The following is a 24,600-nucleotide window of genomic DNA, read 5'->3' on the forward strand; positions in this document are numbered from 1 at the left end:
CTTCTAAGTATTTACCCAAGAGAGATGAAGGCATCTGTGCAAACAGAAGTTTGTACACAGGTGTTCATAGCAGCTTCATTACTAGTCACAAACTGGGCATGATTCCCCCAGGATCTCCCACGGCCCTGCTAAATGTCCTTCCCACGGTTTCCATGAGATGTCCTAGAAAACCCCTCTCTTTAGGCTGCACTCTGCATTGAATCCTTTAGAAAAATCCTGCATCTGGCTGTTTTTCTCCATTTCCATCTTGGACCCTTACTCTAGTCCAAGCCACTGGCATCTCACAAAGACAATGACCACAACCTCCTCTCTGGTCTTCATGCCCTTCTGTCTTTCCTCCTCTCCATTCCTTTCTCTACACAGTGGCCAGAGAAGTCTCTTTAAAAACAGATCCAGGGCGCCTGGGTGGCTCAGTTGGTTAAGCGACTGCCTTCGGCTCAGGTCATGATCCTGGAGTCCCGGGATCGAGTCCCGCATCGGGCTCCCTGCTCAGCAGGGAGTCTGCTTCTCCCTCTGACCCTCCCTCCTCTCATGTGCTCTCTCTCATTCTCTCTCTCTCAAATAAATAAATAAAATCTTTAAAAAAAAATAAAAAAAATAAAAACAGATCCATCCAGCTATTGCTTCCAATATACTTAACATAAAATCCAATTGCTTCCCAACATACTTAACATAAAATCCAAAGTCCTTACCATGAACCTCAGGCACTGGGTAATCTGACCACAGACTCCCTGGCTCCTTCCACTCTTTCCTTGACCACTGGTTCCAGCCACATTTGTCTCCTTACTGTTTCTCAAATGTGCCAGACTCCTCTCTTCCTTAATGAAACCATGTGCTTTCTAACATGGTTCCCTCAGGATTTGCATGTAGCTTCTTAATGGTCTCTGCTTAGATGTCACCTACCCAGAGAGGTGATCTCTGGACACCCCCATAAAATAACCTTCCACCCACCTCTGTTTCTCTACTTTAATTTTTCTTCATAGCATTTATTACTATCTATAGTTATTCCATTACTTTTCTACTGCTGTGTAAAATAGTACCACTAACTTAGTGGCTTAAAACAACACACATTTATTGTCTCATAGTGTCTGTGAGTCATAAGTCTGGGCACCACTTAGCTGAGTCCTCTGCTTCGAGTCTAAAGGGCTGCAGTCAAGGTATTGGCTGGGCTGTGCTCTCACCTGGTGGCTTGACTGGGGAAGGATCCAAATCCAAGCTCACCAAGGTTATTGGAATAATCCATTTCCTTGTAGTCATTGGAGTGAGGGCCCTGGCTTCTTGCTTAATGTCAACTCGAGGCCACTCTCAGCTCTAGAGATTCTTAGAGACTGCTTGGGTTGCCCAATATAGCTGCTTCCTTCATCAGTCCAGCAAGGGGGTTCTTTAGAGAGAGTTGGCCAGCAAGATGGAGTCTTACAAGGTCACAGAAATGACATTCCACCACTGCTGCCATATTGTATTGGTTAGAAACAAGTCATAGGTCCCACTCATACTGAAGTGGAGGGATGGATTACACAAAGCTGTGAATTCCAGGAGGCCAGAATCATGGAGGGGGGTAACTTAGAGTCTATCGATCACAGTTATATTCTATATTTCTTTATCGGTTGGTTTATCATCTGCCTCCCTCACTAGACCATAACCTCCAAGGATACAGAACCTTACTTGGTCTTGTTTTTGACTTTGACCCCAGCATCTGGGACAATCATGTACACACAGTAGGTGCTTAAAATACATTTCTTGAATGAATAAATGAAACTTATTTTAATTGAGCTAGTTGAGTGAAGTTTTGTCCCTTTAAACGAACAAAATGCCATGTGGAAACATTGCTTTGAGGTTTAAAATGAGATATCAGTGGAAGTGGTTTGTGAACTGTAAAACATTCTATAAGGGCTAAGCACTATTCTTACTATGGTCTTAGCAGTTCATCTCCTTGGAAAATAATTTTTTCTTAATTAGTATTGTCTACCAATTATTTCTAATTCTCTCCCTTGTTGGGCACGTGGTGGGATGGATTCCCAATCTCTTCAAGTGGTCACAGGACTTGCCTTGGCCATTGAAAAGCAAGTGGATGGGATACGGTGTCACTTGGGGATGGAAGCTCTGAGAGTAGGCATGCATGACGACTCTCTCCATTCCCCTCTGCCATGGTGACCCACAGTGTATTTGGTAGTGACTTCTTGCTTCTTACTTCCTGTCTCAGCTTGGGTCCCTGAATGTGGATGATGCCAAGCAGAGTTCCCAGCGGATTCCCAGAGAAAACACAGATAATGCAAGAAACAAACCATTGATGATTTAATCCTCAGGGATTTGGGGGTTGTTTGTTACTGCAACCTAATCTGACCCATCGTGATTGATACAGTAACCAACCTTCCTCAGATGATCAGCTCTTTCCTGCTCTTCACCCTAGAACACACCAATTAACATGGGAGAAGTGGTTTGATGAAAAAAATCCATGTCTGTCTTTGCAAGTGTGAGTTCACTTTGTTCATGGTATTTTTTTTTTTTTAAGATTTTATTTATTTATTTGAGAGAGAGAGAGAGAGAGAGTGAGCACACGAGTGGGGGTGGCGGGGAGGGTTAGAGGGAGAGGAAGAAGCAGACTCCCCTTTGAGCAAGTAGCCCGATGTGGGGCTTGATCCCAGGACCTGGATATCATGACCTGAGCTGAAGGCAGACGCTTAACTGACTGAGCCACCCAGGCATCCCTGTTCATGGTATCTTAACATGTGTTGTGGTTACATGGCCTCAATGTAGATTGGTATTATTACACTGAAGAATGACTATCTATCCCTTTGCCCCTACCACCTTCCCAAAGTCAATTTCAGGTGTCTTCACGATGATCATATTAACCCTCTTGCTTCTAACCCCAGAGCCTGCTATTTGCACATGCCAAACAGCATCCTTGAATTTCAACGCTTAAAGCAGTTCTGGAGGATACCCTGCATGCCCCTAACAGAATTTCTCAGGCATCAATCAGTATTTTAAGACCATCCCAGATATCTCACCATCTTTAAGCTGAAACCCCAGTTGTCCGACAAATGGAACACAATACCATTTAAACAGAGTGGTGGGCTGGGAGGCCGGACCCTGCAACTCTCAGTTAACTATCATTTCCCGCTGATCCTGTATCAGAGGAACCTGCAGGAGACTCACAACAATGATTGTGTTGTACCTGCAACTTCCAAGTCCCACCCCTTTCTCCTGTCACTCTCTCCTCATGCTAATTCCCGTTAATGAAGCCACACAAAACACCCGGCTCTCTTCCCGGAATGCAGTTTTCCAAGAAACCCGGCTTGGGATCAGTCAACCCCAAAGTCATCCAAAAGCTCATCATGGGGGCTGGCTTGGGGATAAGAATGACCCTTTCTCACTGTGGCCTTTGTGATGAATACACCAGATACATAAATCCATATATGTATTATCCACACATCCATTTTCATATCAATAGAAAATGCTTTCCAGATGTGTGTTAGAGGTGCTAGGCTTTGCGCTGCTGACTTTTTATTTTCTGCTAGGTCTCTGCCCGCCGGCACATAGCCCAGTGTTTTTATATCAAAAAGATGGGTCGTACCTGCTTAATAAGCTGGAGGAATTCATAGAAACCTGAAGGAGCTGAAGGAATGTGGTTTTCAGATCCGATTAGAGAGATGTGCCTGGGTCCCCAGGCTTCTCAGGTTCAGCTGCCCCAGCCTACAATGTCATTCATTGTCTTCTGGGCTGTGTGCTAAATGATTCAGGTTTCTGCATCCCCCCCCCCCCCCCCCGCCTTGCACACAACCCCAGAGCACACCCAGAGGGGAGGTGACCATTCAGCTTTCTAGGTTGGCTTTTGGGTCTTCTGCTGTTTCTGCAAATGTTCTTTGTGATGGCCTTTGTAGGGGCACGGAGAAGGGACCCCCAGGTTTGAGTCTTTCTTGGGGAAGCCCAAATCCTCTCCACGTTTGAAGAATCTCTGCTTTTTGCTTGTGGGTGGTGGAGAGCTCTGGATCTTTAAAGTCAGAATCCTGGTCTGGCCACTTACCAGGCTGTGTGACCTTGGGCAAGCCCAATGACGTCTCTGAGCCTCCAGTGGCTCATCTGGATACTGTAGATCTTAATATCTTATATCTCTTGGGTTATTGTGAAGTTGAAACGAGATGATGCATGCAAAGCTCTTAGCATAGAGTCTGGCAGTTAGCAAATCCTTGATAAGCAGTAGCTAATATCATTTCCATTATTGCTACTACCCTTATAATAATTTAACCTAAGCCTGGACCCACATTGATTTTCCCATGGTGGTCCATTGGTTTATAAAGAAGTGTGAACAAAATGCCTTCCAGAAGTCCTCCCTGGCCCCACCTTAAAGTTTCTCTGGAAACGTCCCTGTTGGGCACATCTTTCAGAGCCCTGGGAATAAACATTATGGCCTAATATTCGGGAGCCACATCAATGACTTTGAGCTCTAGGTAATTTTTTTGTTGTTGTTTTCTTTTTGGAAGGACCCATGCTGATTAGGGGCAGACTCAGATCAGGGGTTTAAAGTGAAGTCCCGAGCTCTGGAGCCAAAGCTGGCTAAAGTTTTTTTCTTTGATGTGTGCCTTCCTCTTTGCCCAGGGTGGACTTCAGTTGGGGCACAGAATAGGCAGTCAGTTAACATGTGTTGAGTGAGGGGTTGGAGAGGGGACTCAGCCAGTCATCATCCTAGAGGAAGCAATAACACGGTAATGGTAATGACATTGATGTTGATGATTTTTCTGGGTGCTTACGGACTCTGTGCCAGGCAGCAGGCTAGAGTATGTGAACTTTTTCATCTACTACTCACGGAATACTCTGTGAGGTAGACACTACAAAGCCCTTTTGAGAGATAAGGAGGTTGAGATTTAGCCTGAGATGTCATGCTGGTGAAGGGTAGAGCCTGGGTTTGGGCCCAGGGACTCCGAGGAAAGAGTTCTTGCCCCTGCCCGCCAGGTCAGCAGCCTGCCTGACTCAGTTGTTCAAACATTCACACTTTGAGTTGGCGTCATGTCCAAGTCCCCAGGGAGCCACCCTGCCCCCTTGCAGTTTGGGGTGACACAGGGGGACGCATGAAGCTGAAACAGCTTTCTCTTTTAAAGAAAGACAGTGCATTACATACATAGATCATGTCGGCAACAGATTCCATAGACCAAGCTCGTAAGGAATTCCTCAACACCTTTACAAAGGACAGGATAGACCTTTACAATATCCTCCAATGATTTCATCATCATTGAGCAATTAGAGCTCTGTATTTCTAAATACAAAAAGAAAAAGTCTATAAGAGACATAGCCACATATTTAAGAGGTAGTTAAATTTTAGGCCTATCATTTTAGTTTGAAACTCTATTTGTTATTTTCATTTAAAGTTTGTTCATATTTTTTAAACTAAAAAATAAATCAGAATGTATAAGAGGATATCCAGTGAAGACTCCCTCCTTGCCCTGTCCAGAGGCACCCACTTCTGCCAGGGAACAACCAAGACTTTCAATTTCTTGTGTGTCATTTTAGAAAGAGTCAGTTATCAGAGGCTTCAATTGGGATGGGCAGAATTTTCCTTTGGATGGGTATCTGGTTTGTACCTATCGTCTGAGTTTTTGACCACAAGCTTGGTGTAAAGAAAATTAAAGGCAATAAGAATAATTATTAAAGGACACAGGGACTTTCCTTCCACCGCATCTCATCTCCCAGCTTCAGAAGCAGCTGCTAAGGACTGTTTCCCCTCCAGCTGGGCTGGCCGGCAGTGTTCTCGGGTTCTCTAGGAGCTACAACAGTTGATCCTCCAACTCCAACGGAGGCCTTTGATCTCTGGTGCCATCCCTTTGATTGGTCTCCATGGCAACCACCATGCCCCACACGGTGGAGAATGCACCCCATTGTTCCAGCCTCCCACTTTCATTCCACCTTAATTACCTGTGCCCATTCAGGCTGGTTCCATCTCAGGCTTCTATTTGCTTTGATGAGCCAGGAAGACATGCTCCCCAACCACTTCAGTTTCTTTATCTACCTCCCCTCTCTGGCTGCAAGATGCCTCCATTGCTCCTATGGGCCTGGGTTCACGTCTCAGTTATCTGTGTGGCTAAGTCCTATGAACTGTGTATGGGGAGTCACTTTGTACCTTAAAGCCTCAGGTTTCTCATCTGTACAATGGGGATAAAAGTGGTCTTAGGACTGAAAACCAAACCTTCAGAGCGCAGTGGCTGGCAGATAAGTAATTAATAAAGGTGACATGTCTTTTTTAAAGGAGAACGCCACAGACTTGGTGATTGGGGTTGACTGCTCAATAGTGATTGAACTTGTCCTGTCGATCTTGGACTGTCATCTCTCTCTCTCTCTCTTTTTCTCTCTCTCATCTATTTATACCAGGCCTCCCCCGGCCACCCCGATCCAAAGTGTTACTTTCTGCAGTTCAGTAGCTGCGGTCAACTGTGGTCTGGAAGCAGAGGACCCTCCTCCTGACTGTCCTCAGAAGGTCAATAGCAGCCTGCCCCTATGTCTCATGCCTACATCATCCACCTCACTTCCTCTCATCACGTAGGCATTTTATCATCTCACGTCATCACCAGAAGAAGAAGGGTGAGTAGAGTAGAGCACAAGAAGATTTTGAGAGAGACACCACATTCACCCAACTTTTATTGTAGTGTGTTGTTATAATTGTTCTATTTTATTAGCAATAGTTGTTGCTAATCTTTTAATGTGCTTAATTTATAAATGAAAATTTATCCTAGATATTTATGCATAGGAAAAACTAGTGTCTATAGGGTTTGGTACTCTCCCCACGGTTTGAGGCATCCATTGGGGTGCCTTGGAACATTTCCCCCATGGATGGAGAGGGTCTCATGTATTTATTTTCTGTGTTCTAGCTTGATGGGCAGTCTTTCTCTGTGACACATCATTGGCTATCTGTCTCCTGTGAGCTTATCCTATCATGCTTCTTCTCACCTCTGAGCCTTTGCATGTGCTGTTCCATTGAATGGCTATTCCTAACCCCCACTTCCCCTTGGTTAACTCTGCTTGGCCCTTCGGGTCTCAGCTGAGATGTCACTCTCTCCAGCATTCTCACTCAACTCACCAAGACATCCACCTTAGCCGCTCCCATAACTTGCTATTGATCACAATGCGTCACGATTATCCATTTTCTGACCTGTAACTCCTTCCCATCTGTGAGCACCTGGAGAGCCGGGCCTGTGTTCTCCTGTCCAGTGTTTAATCTGCTAGCTGAACATCTGATCTAGAAAGTTCTCAGGAGATATTTGGATACATTCACTTAACAAATATTTACTGAGTCACTACTGTGTGTCAGGCCCTACCGTCATGAACAAAACCAGAGGAACCTCAGGGAATTTCCGTTCTCATAATATGGGTGCACACATGGACGTGGGCTCTGGAGCACTGGTCTACCAGCAATATGGAACTTGCTGTAGGTGTCGGGCATGTTTGGCGTTCCCATCTCTGTACATTTATACTTGCTGTTGCCTCTGCCCAGGCAGCCTTTCTCCTGTGTCTGCTTCACTCCCACCCCAGAGCTGGGGCAACATATCACTATGGCAAGTCATCGTGTCTGTGATTCCATCGCGCTTTGAAAAATGCCATCAAAGCATGGTCTTGAGCACATAGGCACCAGCTGGAACGTGAGCTCCCAGGGAGCCAGGAGACTCTCATGTGCCTTCAGCGGCTCCAGGACCCAGGCAGGTCAGGGCTTAGTACCAACAAGACACTCAGCAGACATGTGCTTAGGAGTGAGTGGCATCATGTTCTCGCTCTTTCTGCTTCTGGCTGAGGAAGGATTTCGTTTTCAAGAGCCTTTTGTACATTTCTGATCTTATCAGTGGCTTGACGGTGTGATTAACTCTCAGGGTGCGGTGCTGGGATTATCCAGAACCATGTTTCTATAGAAGTGCCAAGATTCCTTTCCCACAGAGAGAGTGTTTAAATTAAGTTTCGTTGAGAAACAAACATTTATGCTATAGACACACAACTGCGAAGTTTTTTGGAGTGGAAGAGGGATTTATCCGAGGCTTCAGAGGAGGTGGGGATGGGTATCCGATAGGGAAACAGAAGAGAAAGAAAAAAATCTGGGCATGCCGCTCTCCTCCCCAGACAGTGATTGGGAAGACCCCATCCGTGCCAACAATACTTTGCATGGTTGCGTTTGGGGGAAACCCAGCTGGTTGCCTGGCTTCTTCCCTGTTTCTACAGAGGCTGTTTCTGAAAGGAGGGCGTTCTGCCTGGAATCCAGGACTCCTGACTCCCATTCCAGTGCTCCTTTCTTTACCCCATACAGTCTCTTGACCGAAGGGCAAGATTCTAGACATGGCTCTTTTTTTTTTTTTTTTTTTTTTGAGTCAGAGATGGTCTCACCAGTTCTAGTGGTGGGGAACAAAGTTTTGTGAGAGCCACTGATAAACTTATTGGATTCCTCTTGTGTCCTCTCTAAAATGCAAGTTTAGTGCAGGGGTTGCAAACCCCATCATCTTCTAGGGCTGGGTGGGGGGCAGAAATGAATGAAGGTGATCAAGGATGTATTGCGGGGGGTGGGGGGGAGGTCCCTGCAGGAAAGAGATGACACTCTCCAACTAGGCCTTTTTGATGGGAGGTTGCTCTAGGCACCGTTTGCCAATGTCTGGGAAAATGCAGGGAAATTGAGGAGGTAGAAGGAAGCCAAGAGGAATAGCGTGGCACCTGATGCTAGTGACATGTAGGAACGCCCATCTCTCCTAGGTTGGAAGAGACGTAGCTGAAGACAGCAGTGCTACAGAGAGAGGCTGCAGAGGGACGCTGACCTTGGGTGGAGGGACTCAGCCAGCCTGCAGGGATGCAGTGACCCCCCCACCCAGGGAGGGGGTTGGGGAGGAGATACCCCGGATTCACTTCTACTCACATTCCCTCCCTGTGTCCTGTTGGCCAAGTCCAACATGAAGCCAAAGAAGGCTCCCAGACAGATCCGTAAGGATCAGTCTCAGAGGCAGAGAGGAGGGTGGATCTGCAGGGACGCATAGACCATGTTTAAGGTGGTATGTAGGACAGGCTTCATTTCCACTGGGAGATAGATCCCATGTTCCCTGAACAGGATGGCCTTCTTGGTTGACCTTAATTTCTCTGTGTCTTACTTTCCCATTCTCTAAAACAGGAATGATAACAACAAAATAATTATAATTCTAATAAAATGGCACCCACTTACCAACTGTCAAGAGTGTTGTGAGGATTAAATGAATTGATTCATGTAATGCACTTCGAATATCCCAAGTGTTAGCTTTTATTTCATTATTATACCACCACGAGCTTTTGTTTCTCTATGTATAAAAACAGCCATGGGGAGGGGGAATTAAAAAAAATAAAAACAGCTGTGGGTACAAGACCTATTCTACTGTCCCTTTAATTCTTCTGTGAGTAAAACAACGGTGAGATCTCAATGATAGAGAGCAACTGACCCCCGAGACACAGTAGAGGGAGACAATAGGGAGTAGTGAGGACTGGGGCAAATACAGAGTCTGGTCTTAGGGGACCCCTGCCATGCAGCTCTAGCAGATTATGACTGTGTAGGAATGTAGGCAGTGGTGCCGGAACTTTCAAGTTTTCAAGAAAAGCTGAAAAATTAGAATTTTTATGTGAAAGCTTCTGATTTTTAAGTGCTGGCCAACGGTTTCAGATTTTCAAAAATACATCCTTTGAGCCAGCACTCTGTGAGCCAAGCAAAACAGGTCTCGGGGCTGGATCCAGCTCCCATGGAGCCAGTTGTGATCTTTGGTTGAGCTTGTGTCTGTGGACCAGAGGAGGCGGTTGGTTTCTTAAGGAAGACAGAACACGACCTTGGCTCCCGACAGAGATGTCTTTAGTTGAGGCCTCAGCTGAGACACCAGATGCAAGACAAAGCATCCTCGACCTAAAATACAAGAGCTGGAAGAACGCACAGGGAGGGGATGATGTTTAGCAGCAGTAAGGGCAGGGGTGGGTGGGGGCGGGCTTTCTCATGAAAGGGAAATGCTGGTGGGATTTTATAGGAAGCCGGGACAGTATTCCTACCACATTCGCGAACCAAAGGGAGCCGGAATCCTCGTTTCCCCTGCACGACTCCATGCAGTGACTTTCGAGCTGTCCCAAGTTATTTCACGTTCTTTTGGGGGCGAGGAGAGATAGAACCCAACTCTGAGCTATTATATATATGGAGGAATTAACAGCAGCAACCATCCCGTGATTCTTCTCAGGAGAAACGGGGCTGCAGGCAAGGCTACCACATGCAACAGGACTGTCCCACTTAATACACCCTGCAGTGCGTTCAAGCTCTCCTTCTGCTTCCTTCCCTCGGGGGAAAAAAAAACAAACAAAAACAAATGGCGATTCGAATCCCGCATCTTTGGAGACGACCGGAGCACCGATCATGTGTAGATATCCTCTCCCTACACACACATCTGTTATACACATTGCCACAGTGTCCTCTGGTTGTTCAACAATGAACAGAATTATTTCCTCTTATTACTTCCCATGTGGCCCCAAAACCGCACTCGGAAAAATAAAACCACTGCGGGGGGCTCGGCCGATCTCACTGCCGGGCGGGCTCAGCTCTCTGCACACAGGAGTTGGGGGGCGCTGGGCAACGGGGAGGCGCTGGGGGTCCCCAGGGGAGGCGGTTGGCTGCGTGGCAGGGAGCATAGCCACTGTTGTGATGGAATCTCACTGCTTCCTGTGTGTTGTTTTGTGTGTCCCTGTGTGTGTGGGTCTGCGCACGAGTCAATACAGACATCTGCGCGGCTGTGTCTTTCTGTCTGCATCTGTCTGATGGTCTGTCTGTCAGTCTGTGTGCTGGGTGTCAGCTGTCTCATTGTATTGCATTTTATCATTATTTCTCAGCTTTACCGAGCGATCATTGACATGTCACATGGATAACGTTGAAGGGGTACGATGTGATGATTTGGTACGTGTATACAGGGCGCGGTGATAAGCACAATGAGGCTAGTTAACACCTTCATCCCCTCGCATAATGACCTTTTTGGGGGCGTGGTGGTAAAAGGTAAGATCTACCCCCTTACCGACTTTCAAGTATACAATGTGGTATTGTTAATTACAGTCACCACGCTGATGATCAGATCCTCAGAACTTACTTCACTTATAGCTGGGAGTTTGTGGTCTTTGACCAAACTCTCCCCATCGCCTCCAATCCCCACCCCCCAGCCGCAGGCAACCCCCATTCTCCTTTTTCCTGGAGTCTGGCTTTTTCAGATTCCCCTTATAAGTGAGAACGTGCAGTATTTGTCTTTCTCTGTCCGACTTAACATCGCTTAGCATAATGCCCTCAAAGTTCATCTGTGTTGTTGCAGAAGGCAGATTTCCTGCTTTTAATTGCTGAGCAATATTCCATTGTATGTGTATACCACATTTTCTTTAGCCATTCATCCGTTGATGAATGTGTGTCCATTTTAAATAGTACCCATTTACCGAATGCTCATAATATACCAGACCCCATACTAAATGCTTTAGCACACACAGGCTTTTCTATTTAAGCTCTACAGTAACCACACAGTGGAGACCAGAATCTTAATTTTGCAGATGACTACACTGAGGTTTGCTTGTCCATTTGTCCGTTCATTCCAAGATCTGTTTGGCACCTGAGTGCTGGGTGCGGTCCCAAGCACAGGGATATGGCAATGACTGAGACAAGGCTCCTGACAGCAGGGACTTCACATCCGAGCGAGGAGAGGATGTGCTAGACAAGTAAACAAAAAAATAAGTTTCTTCAAAGCTTGTAAGTGGCCATGTTGCATTGTATTCACAGAACTTGGTAAGGGTGAGGGTTGTGGGCTCAGTCCCTCGGCTAGAATTCAAGAGACGCGGGCAGGTTCCCGGGGTTAGCTTACCCCCTTTGCAAAGGGCACATCTTTACCAGACGGAAAGGGGGCCCAGGATTGAATGCTCTTTTAGAAAGTCACCTTAGGGGCGCCTGGGTGGCTCAGTCGGTTAAGCAGCTGCCTTCGGCTCAGGTCATGATCCTGGAGTCCCTGGATCGAGCCCCGCGTTGGGCTCCCTGCTCAGCGGGGAGTCTGCTTCTCCCTCTCCCTCTGCCTGCCTCTCTGCCTACTTGTGCTTTCTATCTATCTGTCAAATAAATAAATAAATAAATCTTTAAAAAAAAAAAAAAAAAGAAAGTCACCTTAGTCGTTCACCATCCCTTCAGAATGGGGCTCTTGAAAAAATTGCACAGCTCCAGATGGCCGGGGAGAAGAAAACTGGGCAAGACCCACTCTGGGCCTTTCTTTTTTTTTTTTTTTTTTTAAGATTTTATTTATTTATTTGAGAGAGAGAGAATGAGAGAGAGAGAGAGAGAGAGCATGAGGAGGGGAGGGTCAGAGGGAGAAGCAGACTCCTCGCATGAGCCACCCAGGTGCCCATGAAGGCAGATCTTTAACCAACTGAGCCACCCAGGCGCCCACTCTGGGCCTTTCTTTACGGGTGCCTGTGGTTTTATGTCCCGGAGGCACAAACCTCTCTGTTTCCGGCCTGGATTCAGTCGGGGGGCCTCTGTGGAAGGCACGGGTCTGGACACCACACACACTGAATTTGGAGTGCTGGTTCAGCCACTCACGCTCATGAGTTCTTGGGGTGAAGGGATCTGAGATTTGGGCTTGAGGTGGGTAGAGACAGGCTGGAGCAGGAAGGTCTAGAAGGAAGGAGAGTTTGTTTTCAGTTGAGTCCTATTGAACAGAGCACTGAGCTCTCTTGGGGCTGGTTCACACCTTAAAAGTTCCTCCCCACAGCAGAAAAGCAGTTCTGTGTTTCAATAGCAAGCAGCTAGTATTTACTGAGCCCCCCCCCCCTTTTTTTTTTACATGCTGGGGGCTAGACAAGCATTCCTTTATATGGGATGTATTCCTCTGAGGGATACGCTCATTTTCTGAATGGAGAAACTGAGGCTCAGAAAGGCTAAGATGTTTGCCCCAGGGCCACACAGCTCGGAAATCCTACAAGTGGGTTTCTCTGGCTTTGAGCACAATACCTGTCACCACTGCAATTTCACTGTCACAGGTATCTGGGGACGATGCAGATGAGGAGGGGGCTGGGTATGAGCAGAAGTGATGTCGTAGAGGCTGGAAATGAAGACCTTGGAAGAAGGCCTATCAGAGCTGAGTGTTCAGAGAAACAGAAAGATATGCATGTGCCATCGAAAGAAGACCAAAGAGAGGATGGGGTTCAGAAGCTGCCTGGGTACCTCCTTAGCACCCTGGAGCTTCTCTCTGCTTCCCAGAATGCATCGCAGCACACTGCGATCCTGTGCTCTTGTAGATTTGGGGATTATGGAGCTGGGAGTAGAACGTGGAGACTGGTTTGGCAGGGAGCCTCCGCGAGTTCTGGTATCATTTCATCTCTCCAGGAACAAAGCACGCAGAGTGTTCACTTAGACAGGCACATCTGTATTCCCTGTGAAGCACAGGGTATTAGGCATCGTTTTTTGGCCCAGCTCTGAAAGGTGAGGAAAGGGCAGCCCAACCCTTAGAACCGCTCAAGGCACTTGAGGTAGTGAGCCTCCCATCCCTGGAGGCATGTAAGCAGAGGCTGCACTATTTCATGGAAGGGAGTTTTCTTTTGGGGAAGAAGTTGGACTAAATACACTGTGAAATGCTTTTCAATGCCCGGTTCCATGTTTCCGTGACATTAAGGAGTTGGTTACATTCAGGACAAATCAACTGAGATAGACACAGCATCCAGCATGTCCTCTGAGGCTTGACCACCCAAGAATCATTTGGGAAGGTTTTTTTTTTTCTTTTTCCTCTTGAGTCTGAATAATGTCTTCCTTTTTTGGTCTCAACTCAGGCCCAAAGGCCAGCATATTCCATTGATGAGGCATTTGACTTACGGATAGTTAAATCCTGCTCTTCCACTCACCAGCTGAGTGGTTTTGAGCACGTGACTAAGGCTCTCTGAACCTCAGTTTTCCCATCTGTAAAGTAGGGCTAGTAACAGAACTGACCTAACAGTGTTGATGACGGTGGAAGGAGATGCCCCAGGTAAATAAAGCATCATCGTAGTGCTTGATTGATATCAGTTCTTGTTAATATTCATTCAATGGCTATTAACTGAAGGCCAATCAGTTGTCAAACCTGGGGAGTCGTGGGCAATATGCAGAGAGATGAAAGATCCTTCTGCTGTGATCGGAAACCCTTATTTTCCTACTCGAAGGGGCACCGGTGTGGGCGGAAGAAATGCAAAGCAACACACACACACATCCCTCCTCTCGATTTTCAACAAAATCTTCCCACGAGGTCACATTTGGATGAAATCCAAGCCTCGGGTGATGCTTGGGCCTTGATTTTATCAGAATCGGCTTTTCCCAACCAGACTGCACATGCTATTGATATATAATATAGCGTTATTTATTACTTGCTGAATACCCACAGTCTGTTCAGCCCTTTACAAGAGATAAAGAAGATAAGCCCTGGGCCCTGAGGGGTTTGCGATTTGGTTACTCAGACTCCGAGTGCCCCAGCTGAGAGGGAGTTCGGATGCCCACGGCACGTTAACTCAAAACTCGTTGCTTCTTCCCATAAAGAAGACGATCGTGGGAGGCTGACCCGAAATCTTCACAGTTTTTCTCAGTGCAGGAAGAACACGATAGCAGCAGATGCTATTAAAAATGAATTTTAAAAAGAAGAGCTCTTTCTAAACTGAAAATCATGGAGCAGTAAGGCGTCGCAAAACCATGAAACTGAGCAGGTTTGGATTTCCTTTCTTCCCCTGTAAGTCTCCGGCTTAAAAATGTTGCCATCCAAATTATTTCCCCCTTGGGGGTGCATCCGGGGCCAGGGGGGCTGATGGCCTTTTGGAGGCAGAGATTAAAACACAGATGGATGCCGTTTGGCCTGAAAGTTGGGTGCAGCCCATGCTGAGGTCCCAGGAAAGCCTGGGTTCTCTCGCTGCCGTCGTTGCTGGGAGAAATCATGAAGGTCTGCCGGTAGGAAAACCCTGGTTCAGCACCGTTCTGTTTCAAGAAAGGAGACAGACCCCACAGACCGAGGGAAAGAAGTATCTGGATGTTTGCTAGCAAGGCAGCAAACTTGGTCCCCAGTTGGCCAATTCGGTCCAGAGCTTCAGGGAAACTGGACAGGGGGAAAGCGCTAAGGAGTTCATCTGAAATGGGAGCCTCCCTTCTTACAGTCTGGCTGATCCTGCACCCTGGAGGGAAGCTTGGGGTTACTCTGGACTCCCCATCCCTGCTTCCTCCCTGTAAATGTGACCACGGCCCTCAATATTCTAGGCAGTTCTGCAGTCCATTCTGCTGACACCTGGTCCAGGCCAGCATCCTCTTTCATCCAGAAGACAAAAGCAACTTCCTCACTATCTTCTTTTCCGCTGCTTTGTTTTATGTTAGATTCTATTTTTATCACTCACTCATTCATTCATTCATCCATTCATTCACAGTAAATGTCTTATTGCAGTTTGACTCACACAGCAAAGTGCACAGATGGTGGAGGGCATAGCTCCATGGCGTTTCCACAGAATGAAACCAGTGTGTAAGCAGTGCCCAGAAACACAACGTTCCCAGCTCCTTGGGACCTCCCCCCCGCCCCAGTTGCCCCTCTTGGCCATAGCCTTCCCCCATCCAAGGGCAACCATGCTCCTGACTTCTTACACACAGACAGGGCTTTACTTGGTTCTGAAGCTTCTATAAAATGGAATCCTCCAAGATGTAGAATCAGTTCTGCCATATCGCTGCTTTTGAAAATGAGAGTTGGTTCCGTGAGAGTTCCACGAGAACTCACAAGCTGCACCCCTTCTCATGCCCCTCCCACAAGCAAGCTGCAAGACTTTTCCAGAGTGCCACATTTTATTGCCGCAGTTATGCATTTACCTGTTTAATGCGTGTAAACATGTGCTACCATTTTTATTAGTTTTTAATTTTTTTAAATGTGTCACTGACAGAATGTTTGAGTGTTGTCGCCTAGCCCCATTTCCCTTAAAAGCCCTGTGGTTCCTATTGAGCAGCTTTGCACAGGGCAGTGATCTCTAGATATGGGTATGTCATATCGCATGTTTGTGAAATTCATCAAGGTTACTGCACATGGCTATGGACCAGTCATTCTCAAACCCTGTTTCACAGCATTGTATCAGGATAACACTATCCATCCTACTATAGCTGGGCCTTTGGATTATTTCCAATTTTTGGTGATTTCACATAGGGCGACTGTGGATGATAGGTACGTGTGTTTTGGTGAACATGTGCTTGCATTTCTCTTGGGCATATTCCCAGGAGTAGAAGTGTTGACTCTTGGGGTAGGAGTATATGCAGCTTCAGTAGAAACTCCCAAACAGTTTCCAAAGTGGTTGTACCAATTTACCCTCCCAACAAAAGGTAATGAGATGTCCTAAGTTGTCCATTTTTTGCCACCTGTGATATCATAAAAAATAAATATTTGGTCCCTGTCCCTGGTCCCTGGCACACAGCTCCTAAAACCCTTGGAATGCCTGGGATCGTGATTGTCTTTCTAATGAGATGACTGGGGACTGGAGGTCCCTAGGTAGCTTCAGAATGGGGGATGGTCACCAGAAAGACCAAGGTATGATTTTGGGGTTGGGGCGTTCAGTCTCCCTGATCTCTGGGGAGGGGAGAGAGTCAGGAGATTGAGTTAATCACTCATGGCCAATGGTTTAATCAATCATGTCTTCATGGTGAGATCTCCATAAAAATCCTTAACTAATAGGGTTTCGAGAGCTTCTGGATTGGTGAACCCATTGGGATGCTGGGGAGGGTGACATGCCTAGAAATGGCATGCAACCCTATCCCCACCCCAAACCTTGCCCTAGGCATCTCTCCCATTTAGATGCTCCTGAGTTGTGTGCTTTGTAATTAACCAGTAAACATAACTAAACTGTTTTCTTGAGTTCTTGGAGTGTGTCTAGTAAACTATCGAACCTGGGGGAGGGTGTGGGGAGCTCCCAATTTGTAGTGAAGTTGGACGGAAGTGTGGGTACCCTGGGGACCTAATACTTGTGACTGGCTGGAGGGCCGTCTTGGGGGACTGAGTCCTTCAGCCTGTGGAATATGGCACTAACCCCAGGTAGTTAGTGTCAGAATTGAGATGAATGGTAGAACACTGAGTCAACGTCTGGAGATTTGGAGAATTGGTTGGTGTAAGGAAAAACCCCCACACATTTGGTGTCAGAAGTGTTGTGAGTAAAGACAGTCTGCCAACTCTTGATGTGATTGGATTATATTTATTTTTTATTCTAGCCATTCTGATGAATGTCTCACCTCTACTCTTGACCCCTCTGATAGTGTCATCCTGCCCAACAGCCAGAATGAACTTAAAATATGCACCTGTAATCATGTCACGTCCTTATTAAAAGCTCCCAGTCACTCTGTGTTACCCTTACGGTAAATTACAAGACTCCCCCCCCCCCCCCCCCCCCCCACCAAGGAACTCCTCCTACCAATTCAGCTTTTATAACTTTCTTCATGCTTACTTTGCTCCATCCTATTTGGATTCCTTTAAATTCTTTGTGCATGCTTTGCTGTCTTGTCTCCATTTTTGAAATGATGTACCCCTTGCCTGGAACACTCCAAGTCAGTCCTGCTCCTTTCTTTATAATGAACTTCTGATCGTCTTTCATGGATCATGTTAATAAAGCATCCCTTGAGCAGGACCTAACTGACCTCTCACATTAGCTTACATCAGCGCTTACCATTTGGCATTTGTGCCAAGTCTTGTCCACCCTCTGCTTTTGTAAATAAAGTTTTATTGGAACACAGCTATGCCCATCCACTATATGTTCCCTATGGCTATTTTTGTGATATAATGGCAGAGTCGAGTAGTTGAGACAGAGACCATGCAAAGACCACACAAAGCTTAAAAAAATTTATTATCTGGCCCTTCACAAAGTTTGTCAACTCCTGGGTTAGATCCCCCAGTTTATATGCTCCAGTAGCACCCTGTACTTGAGAAAACTTCATGACACATGATTCCGCGTAATGTTGCAAATAAGGACTTGCTTCATTCTCTGTTATAACCCTGTCTGACAAACTTGATAATCGTATAACAAATGTTTATGGATCAATGAATTAATAAACCACCATGAATTACTAAGGGAGATGTGACTAGTTGCCTTTACAAAGTCCTTTCTCTTCTATTTCCGTAGAAATAGACCCCCAGTTGTATGTGAACATCAATGCACCAATTAAAAGGCTATGTTTCTGAACTTCCCTTGCAGCTAAATATGTTCATATGACTAAGTTTTGACCATTGGTTGGCAAGTGGAATTATGCCTGATGCCTTGGAAACACTGACGAAGAAAATTGACTCGGCTGCTAAGTGCACCTTTTTGTCCTCCCCTGACTCATTTCTGCACTGCAGTCTGGAATATTTATGTAATGGTTGGAGCTCCAGCAGCTACCTTAAACTACGAGGTGACTCAGAGATGGAGGAGAAAGATAGAAAGGGCCAGCCTCTCTCTCTGAAAACTTGGTGCTGTTCCCATTTTGTTCCTGATTGTCCACTTCAGGGATTCTTTTATGGGAGAAAAAGTGAAATCTGAAATATGTAAGCCAGTGTAGTTGGGCTTTAAATACCTAACCGGTAAAAATTGGGGTCTTATTTCCTTTGATTTATTTCCCTTTCTCTCCGCTCCACTTGGACTTCTCCTTTTGGTAAGACAAATCTAAACATGTCCTTCCTTTTGTGATAATTTTTCAAGACTTTCATCTTGGTCTGACACTGCATTTGAGCACTGATTTTGCAATGCACCTCTGTCCGACAAACCCCTGGCAGGTCACCTTTATTTTCTTAATCTCACTCAAGCCTCCAGTTTTTGACACCTGGCCTCTACCTTTCTTCCAGAACACTCAGAGCTTGGAGAAAGGAGTGTTGCTAATGTTTTAGGGATGGGAACCAAATTCCCCCCTCCTTTGACCTTTAGTTGTCTACTTAGGAGAGAGAAACTTACCAGCCTCTACTAAGTGCCAGGCATTATGCTAAGCACAGCCCTCAAGGGGTTTCCATTCTAATATGCCAAGTGGACAAGAGCCATTTCTTTTGCTTAAAAAAACCCCTATTTACCCATCTATCATCTCGATCACCAATTTTCTATCTATACATCTGTTTACCTGTCAAGACATTGTATGTAGTCAGAGGGAGGTTTCTTTTTCTTTCTTTTTTTTTTTTAAAGATTTTATTTATTTGACAGAGAGAGACACAGCGAGAGAGGGAACACAAGCAGGGGGAGAGGGAGAAGCAGGCCCCCCGCAGAGCAGGGAGCCGGATGCGGGGCTCGATCCCAGGACCCCGGGATCATGACCTGAGCCGAAGGCAGACGCTTAACGACTGAGCCACCCAGGCGCCCCAGAGGGAGGTTTCAAAAGGGAAATATTTTTGTAACAAAAAGCATAAATGACAAGATGATTTAATACATAGATTGGCAAACTGGTTACCGTGAGCCAAATCCAGTCCAACACCTGTTTTTCTAAGGCTCCAGAATGAAGAAGGGTTTTTACCTTTTTCAGTGGTTGAAAATAAAAAGCAAGACAAAAGCAAAGGGAGATTAGTATTTGGTGACACATGAAATGTATATGAAACTCCAATTGTAGTGTCATTAGGAAAGTTTTATCGGAACACCGTTGTGTCCATTCCTTTAGGTATCATTTATGGATGCTTTTGCACTTATAACTGCACAGTTGAGTAGCTGTGACAGAGACCATAGGGCCCCCAAAGCCTAAAGTATTTACTGTCTGGCCCTTTATAGGAAAAATGTTGCTGGTTTCTAATTTGATGGAATCATTCTCCACCCCAACCCCAAATAAAGTGGGGAAATAATCACAGGGTTTGGCAGAGACATGAAGATGCCTAATGGTTCTTTGTAAGGGACTTTCATAGTGAGTAGTATTTCCTTTATCCTTTGAAGTTCCACTTTCAGCTTAGAACTTACTAAGAAATAATTCCCTGAGATCATCATTTCTAGAACCTTCACCTGGAAAAATTCAAGGGACTCCCCCAAGGTGAGATATAATTCTCTCACTGGGGAGGAGAAATGGCCCCAGGGAAGGATTGTCACTCAAAAACTTACCTGCTTCCCATCCTCTTTTCCCCATGACTCAGGTAGTGCAAGCAAATCTTTGGTTTTGCCAAGGTTGGCACGTTCAGCAACGAGGGCAACACCCAGCTGTTCAACTCTAGGAATGGGGACATGGAAGAAGCCCAGGTACTTGGTCAGCCCAAGCTGCACACGCTCCTAGGGTGGCCTCGGGGGCCAAGTGTTGCAAGTACACCTGGTATTTGCAAAGTCAAAGTCCCCGATCATAGCATCGTTCCAAAGGAACTCGGTGTTTTTCACTGTAATTGAAGTTGATTTGTTTTATTATTTACCCTCTAAGGTCAGGGAAACTTGGATCTAACATCAATCCATCTGCTCTTCCTCTAAGTGTTTCTAATCCCTCCTCCACGACGTAAGTGCTCCATGCTTTCTCCATCCTTTTCTTGTCCTAATTTTGTTCCCGTCATCGGGCCAACGCGGAGAAAACTTTCTGTAGGCAGAAGAAGCGCTTGATCATTGGGTCTACACCTAAGTGAGGCCAGCCAATTTCTTTGACTTTTATGACCTTCAATATCACTGCCATTATTTTGGTGACATTGTGTACTAGCAGAACCTAGCATTTTTCTTGGAAAAAAAAAAAGAAAAAGGAAAACTTATTTGCTTCAAATTTTCTAAAATCAACGAAAGGTCTGTACCCATCTCAACTAATTAATTTTCTTGGAACAATAAGTACAAATGTCAAAGAAGAGAGAGCAGGGAAGGGAATACGCTTCAAGAGGATGAGGGAGTTAGAAGTGTTTTATTATTTATTGGAATGGGAGTTCTGGCCTCAGGGTTAAAAATTATGCAACATATGAATTCATTCTCTGTATAAAAGATTTACATGATACAGAAGAATATTGAGTAAAATGTGCAGAGCTCCCCCTTTCAATTCCCATGCTCACCTCCTTCCTGAAGGTAATGACTCCAACAGTTGGCTGTATATCTTTGAGCGCCTGTTTCTGTGATGGGTTTTTTTCCCATGGATTGCTTCTCATTTTTGGCCATGATGAACAACACTGCGGTGGACATATTTGTAAATACGCAAGTAGTTTTGCAGGATGGAGTCCTAGAGGTGGAAATGCTGGGTCAAAAAAAGATGTGTTTTTTACATTTTGATGGAGACTGCCAATTTGCTTTCCAAAAAGACATTCCAATTTTAGACATCTAGCAGGAGTTTATGAAAGTAGTGGTTTCCCTGCATTTTCGCCAATATTGGATATTATTAATTAAAAAAAAAGGGTCCCTTAGGCAAGAAGGATAGCTCATTATTATTGCTTTTAGAGTGAAGTTTATTGAAATATAATTAGTACATAATAAAATTTACCTTTCAAGGGATACAGTTTGATGAATCTGATATGTATCCATCACTGAAATCAAGAAATAGAACATTTTCACCACCCAAAAATGTTCCCTTGAGTCCCTTTGTAAACAGATTCCCTTCTCCCACCTCCAGCTCCTCGGAACCATGGATCTGGTTTTCTGTTTGTTTGGATTTAACTCTTCCAGGATGTCATATAAACGGAAATTATATTACATAATTTTTGGTGTCTGGCTTCTTTGAGAACGAATGAAGAGAATTCATAGAACAAATGCCTTTGAGATTCATCCCTGCTTTTGTATGGGCCAGTGAGCTGTTCCTTTTCATTGTTGTGTAGTATTCCACCACCCAGATATGCTGCAGTTTGTTTATTCATCCCAACAGTTGGTGGACCTCTGGGTCGTTTCCAAAGTTCAGGCTATCGTAAAGAATTATGATACAAATATTCGTTTTCAGGTCTTTGTGCGAACATGTTTTCGTTTCTCTTGGGTAAATACCCTGCAATGGAATATGTGGGTATAACTGTTAGTATATGGTAACTTTATAATAAATGATAAACTTTTCAAAGGGGCTGTAACATTTTGCATCTCCATGGCATTAGTCTGCTGGGGCCTCCGTAACAAAGTACCACAGACTAGGGGCCTTAAACAACAGAAATTTGTTGTCTCATAGTTCGGGAGGGTAGAAGTCCAAGATCAAGGTGTCGGCACGGTTGGTTTGCTTCTGTGGCCTCTCGCCATGCTTTGTCAATGATCATCTTCTCCCTATGGCTTTACATGATCTTCCATCTGTGTGTGTCTGTGTCCAAATCTTTTCTTCTTATAAGGACACTAGTCATTATGGTCTACCTCCAGTGACCTCACTTCAATTCAGCCACCTCTTTAAAGAACCTGTCTCCAAATACAGTCACATTCAGAGTCGCTGGGAGCTAGAACTTGGACATTTGATGGGGTTGGGGGTGGGGGGGGGAGACACAACTCAGCCCAGCCTGTGACGCCCATCATGAAGATATGAGGACTTGATCTTCCCACATCCTCACCAACACTTGGTATCATCAGTCCTTTTCATCTTTGTCATTGGTAGTGGTGTAGACCTCATTGTTGTTCTAATGTGCCCATTTTTTTTTTTTCTTTTTTGGGCAAAGAAAAGCGCTGGTGTCTGCAAGTTAGCTCAATCATGTTACTGAGAAAGACAAGGTCATCATTGTAACCCCAGAGTGACCGACCCATGTGCCAGACTGTGCCATTGTTTAGAGTCCAAGCAAGTGTGGCTGGTTCAGTGCAAAACTTTGACTACTCCTTGAAAAGTGACCTTTGCCTGGCAGATGCTGTGAAGTCTTCACACATTCTTGGAATTAAGGAGGGATTGTGAAAACTCTCGAAGTCAGATGCAGTCAATGCTGGCAGAGGCTGATGGTTTCAGCTTTCTCAGGATAACACCAAAGAGGGCAGACTGGGAGATTCTAGAAAAATAGAATCAAATAAAACAAGGGAAAGATTTATGACCCGGGTGGGAGCTGCTTTGGGTTGGGGCGGGGGGCGGGCAGGGTAGCTCACAACTTATTGGATTGATTATGATCAAGATTGCCTAACCCAACACAAATGTCACTCAAGATAAAATCGGACATTATCCTTGGACACTGGGCTTCAACCAAGCAGAATGAACTGATGAGTGACATGCTTCTTAATAATTACCCTTCCAAGTGGTGGGGGATATATAGATACAGATATAATTATCTATCTATCTATCTATGTATCTATGTATCTATCATCTATCATCTATCTACCTACCTACCTAATTACAGAGTTAGATAGATAGATGCCTTTTGTAATACAATCCGTTCTTTTCTGTTTGTGTAGATGCTTCCATTTCAGAGTCAATGCACAAAAATTCTCATCCAGTCCTTCATCTTCCCATTTCTACCCCACCCCCACTCCCAAACTCAAGCCCACAAAAGCGACTCTGAAAGACGTAGAGTGATATTACGATTGATTGGCCTCCACTGATGGTGTGTACGTGTTTTGTCGTTAGTGGGGAGGCTGAAAGGGGGCCGAGTAATAGAATGATTTGGCCTATAAGACAGCTCCTCCTTGATGAACAATCAGACACAAATGTCAATAACAATTAGATTGTCTGTAAGCTACAGTCACTTAGGGCTCCTGGAGCCTGTCCACAGGGCCTGGATTGAAACCCTCAGCCTTGTGAACTCCAAATCAGGTTTGGCATTGGGAATGAAAAGCCATCAGCAGTAATAGTATTAGGAGGCTGTTGGTCGAAGATGTGCAAAGGGCTCTGAACCATGCTGGGGCTCTCGTGGGTTGCGAGGCAGGGAACGACTGCGTGGAAGGAGATGGGAGGGGAAGCCAGAGAGGGGCTGGGGGCACCGAGGTGCACATGGGGATGGGCGAGGAGCGATACCGCTTACAAGCAAGGGATCCCGGGTAATGGAGTCCTGGGTTTGAGTCCTGGCTCCACCGTTTGTTAAGCTGTGCAAACTTGGGCAAATACTGTTAGCGTCTGAGTTTCTTTATCTCCAAATAGGGATGTCATAGGACCTAGAAGCAGGGGGCATTATCTTACAGGATCATGTGCTAAGTCATCATCGTAATGAATGATTTTATTGGCAGGCAGCAGGTAGTCGATAAAGTTAGCTTCTGCGTGGGTGACGTGGGGGTCACTTTACGTGTGCGGAGCTCCCCGGGTCTCCACCACGGCCCATGCTGAGCTGGAGCAGATGTAATCCTGTATGTCGAGCACTTAACTCAGTGCCTGGCATTTAATAAACTGTGATTGTCTTTACAAAACATCTCCCTCGGGTGGTGCAGGGGATATGAGGAAGAAGCGAAAGCCAGAAAGCGATATTGCCCAGAATATTAAAAACTCGCTTTTCTCAGTCCCTAACCTGTTGAAGGGCTCCGTCTTTCGGGCAAGAGAGAGAGAGAAATGGAGGGTCATGGAAAGGAAGGTCGTAGAGCAGAGAGCATCCCAACTGTCCCAGGTAGAGAGTTTGGCCTGGAATGATCTTAATTTCAATGGCCAGTCTGCTTCTTTCTTTCTTTCCTTTTCTTTCTTTCTTTCTTTTTCTTTCTTTCTTCCTTCCTTCCTTCCTTCCTTCCTTCCTTTCTTTCTTTCCTTCCTTCCTTCTTTCTCTCTCTCTCTCTCCCTCCCTCCCTTCTTTCTTTTCTTTCTTTCTTTCTTTCTTTCTTTCTTTCTTTCTTTCTTTCTTTCTTTCTTTCTTT

The sequence above is a fragment of the Mirounga leonina genome, unplaced genomic scaffold, assembly GCF_011800145.1.
Source record: "Mirounga leonina isolate KUSES-001 unplaced genomic scaffold, KU_Mleo_1.0 Mir_171, whole genome shotgun sequence".
NCBI classification, from domain to species: domain Eukaryota; kingdom Metazoa; phylum Chordata; class Mammalia; order Carnivora; family Phocidae; genus Mirounga; species Mirounga leonina.